The sequence below is a fragment of the Phyllostomus discolor genome, chromosome 2 (genome assembly GCF_004126475.2).
Source record: "Phyllostomus discolor isolate MPI-MPIP mPhyDis1 chromosome 2, mPhyDis1.pri.v3, whole genome shotgun sequence".
In the NCBI taxonomy this organism is placed as follows: domain Eukaryota; kingdom Metazoa; phylum Chordata; class Mammalia; order Chiroptera; family Phyllostomidae; genus Phyllostomus; species Phyllostomus discolor.
This window is the reverse complement of record NC_040904.2, coordinates 40,527,300-40,530,764: the sequence shown is the minus strand read 5'-3', so window position 1 is coordinate 40,530,764 and position 3,465 is coordinate 40,527,300. Positions and strand designations below refer to the sequence as shown.

The following is a 3,465-nucleotide window of genomic DNA, read 5'->3' as shown; positions in this document are numbered from 1 at the left end:
ATCCATTGATTCAGCTATTGAGGAAGGAAAGGGAAACTAAGAGACAATTTTGCTACCCACTTCAGTGTGCCCTAGAGCAAATGTTGAAATTGGTAGATCCTAAGATACTTAAGAATTTCTAGCTCTGTCATTTGCCTTTGTTACTTTTCTTTGTAAATCTATACAATTACATGAATAAATATTTAATTTTCTAGAGAAAAATATTTTAACGGGGCCAGCTTCATGAGTGTGCAAACTGTGCAGTAGAAAAAGCCCTGTGCTTCTACCCAAAGCAATCTATAGAGTGAACCCAATTCCTATCAAAATTCTAATGATGGGACAGTGATTCAAGATGACAGCCACCATGGGCTTTGGGGTAAAACTCCCTCACAATTTTCAACTGTTGGAAGAACTTGAAGAAGGCCAGAAAGGAGCAGGAGATGGTACAGTTAGCCGCGATCTAGAAGATGATGAAGACATGACACTTACCAGGTGGACAGGGATGATAATTGGGCCTCCAAGAACAATTTATGAAAACCAAATATATAGCCGTAGGACTTCCAGCCAAGATGGAGGCATAGCTAGACACACTGTGCCTCCTCACCAACCAAAAGAAGGAGAACAACAAATTTAAACACAAAACCCCACCAGAACTGACAGAAAATTGAGCTGTATGGAAATCTGACAACCAAGGAGTTAAAGAAGAAACATTCATCCAGACCAGTAGGAGGGGTGGAGATGGACAGCTGGGCAGAGAGGATTCTACGTAAGTCAGTGGCTTGTGGACTAGGGCTGTCAAGGCTGCTGCTGGAGGACTGAGCAGTTCCACATTCACATGCAGATAAACCGGGAAGAACAACTGGGGAGCGAGACACTGTGCAACCCAGGGTTCCAGCATCAGGAAATAAAGCCTCAAACCCCTGACCAAAAAAACCTGTGAGGGTTGTGGTGGCAGAAGAAACTCCCAGCCTCATAGAAGAGTTTGTTGGAAAGACCCACAGGCTCCTAGAATGTACACAAACCCACCCACCTGGGAATCAGCACCAGAAGGTCCCAATTTGTTTGTGGGTAGCAGGGGAAGTGACTGAAAACTGGCAGAGAGTGGAACCAGCAGCATGGTTCCCTCTCAGACCCCTCCCCCACATATAGCATCACAATGCAGGCACGTGGGTTGCCCTGCCCTGGTGAACACCTAAGGCTCTGCCCTTTACTATGTAACATGTTTACTGAGACAAAAAAATATGGCCCAAATGAAAGAGTGGATCAAAGCTCCAGAAAAAATACAACTAAGTGACAAAGAGATAACCAAGCTATCAGATGCATGGTTCAAAACACTGGTAATCAGGATGCTCACAGAATTGGTTGAATATGGTCACAAATTAGAGGAAAAAATGAAGGCTATGAAAAGTGAAATAAAGGAAAATGTACAAGGAACCAACAGTGATGGGACTCAATTCAACAATTTGGACCAGAAGGAAAAATAAACAGCCAACCAGAATAGAATGAAGAAATAAAAATTCAAAAAAAAAAAAAAAACCCCAAAACAAAACGAGGAGAGGCTTAGAAACCTCCAGGACATCTTTAAACATTTTAGTATCTGAATCATAGGGATACCAGAAGGAGAACAGGTAGAGCAAGAACTTGAAAACTTATTTGAAAAATTAATGAAGGAAAACTTCCCCAATTTGGCAAAGGAAATTTCCCAGGAAGTCTAGGAAGCTCAGAGAGTCCCAAACAAGTTGGACCCAAGGAAGAACACACCAAGGCACATCATAATTACATTAGCCAAGATTAAAGATGAGAGGATCTTAAAAGCAGCAAGAGAAAAGGAGTTACCTACAAAGGAGTTCCCATCAGACTGTCAGCTGATTTCTCAAAAGAGACCTTACAGGCAAGAAGGGGCTGGAAAGAAGTATTCAAAGTCATGAAAGGCAAGGACCTACATCCAAGATTACTCTATCCAGCAGAGCTTTCATTTAGAATGGAAGGGCAGACAAAGTTCTTCCCAGATAAGGTCAAGTTAAAGGAGTTCATCATCACCAAGCCCTTATTAAATGAAATGTTAAAGGAACTTATCTAAGAGAAAGAAGAAGATAAAAAATATGAACAGTAAAATGACAACAAACTCACAATTATCAACAATTGAACCTAAAAAAAAACAAAACAAAAATGAACTAAACAAACCACTAGAATAGGAACAGAATCACAGAAATGGAAATCACATGGAGGGTTATCAGCGGGTGAGTGAGAGAGGGAGAGAGGGGAAAAAGGTACAGAGAATAAGTAGCATAAATGGTAGGTAGAAAATAGACGGGGGGAGGTTAAGAATAGTATAGGAAATGTAGAAGTCAAAGAACTTATATGTATGACCCATGGACATGAACTAAAGGAGGGGAATGTGGGTGGGAAGGGGTGTGCAGGGAGGAGGGGAATAAAGGGGGAGAAATGGGACAACTGTATTAGCATAATCAACAAAGTATATTAAAAAAAAACGAATATACATCCTTAAAATAGAATGTGCACCTAAATACCCAGAAGCACCCCCTGTAACAAAATTTTTTTAACAAAAATTAATGTGAATGGAGCTAATAGTTCTAATGGAGTGGTGGACCCAAGAGCATATCAGTGCTAGGAAAATGGCAGAATTCATATAGGATCAAAGTTGTCCTGCAGGAGCTGTGGCGCCTAATGATGTCTAAAGAAAATATAAAACTCCCTCAGCCACCTGAAGGACAGTGTTACAGCAATTAATCAAAAGAAAAACCACAGGCCCACCCCTTCCCCCATTCGATGTAAGCAGTTCTCATTTTCCACAGTAGTAAATTTTCTAGATACATCTTATAGACCTCAAAGTACTGGAAAGGAAGCTGCCATTCAAAGGCAATTTATCTTAAGATACTGTAAATGATACTAATTTTGTCCTTTTGAAATATGTAAGTTGGGCTATAACAAAAATAATTCTAATGACGTAGGACCTAATTCACAGAACTAGGACAAATATTTCAAAATTTTATATGGAACCATGAAAGGCCCTGAATAGCAACATCAATCTTGAGAAAGAAGAACAAAATTAGAGGAATCATACCACCTGATATCAAACTATACTATAAGACCATAGTAATCAAAATACCACGGTACTGTCATAAAAACAGACATATAGATGAATGGAACAGAATAGAGTCCAGAAATAAACCCACATCTTTATAGTCAATTAATATTTGGCAGAGGAAACAGGCACATACAGTGGGCTAAAGATAGTTTATTTAACAAGTTGTGTTGGGAAAACTGGACAGATACATGCAGAAAAATGAAACTAGACCACCTTCTTACACCACACACAAAAATAAATTCAAAATGGATCAAAGACAAATGTTAGACCTGAAACCATAAAAACAGTAGAAGAAAAATAAGTAGCAAAATCTCAGACATTGCTTGTTGTGATATTTTATCAGATATATCTCCCCAGGCAAGGGAAACAAAAGAAAA

The 3,465-nt window shown here is 39.4% G+C and overlaps 1 pseudogene; it reads left to right on the top strand.

Annotated features, from left to right (window-relative positions):
- The first annotated feature begins 331 nt into the window (after positions 1-331).
- Positions 332-2,926, top strand: LOC114490990 (annotated as a pseudogene).
- The last annotated feature ends 539 nt before the right edge of the window (positions 2,927-3,465 follow it).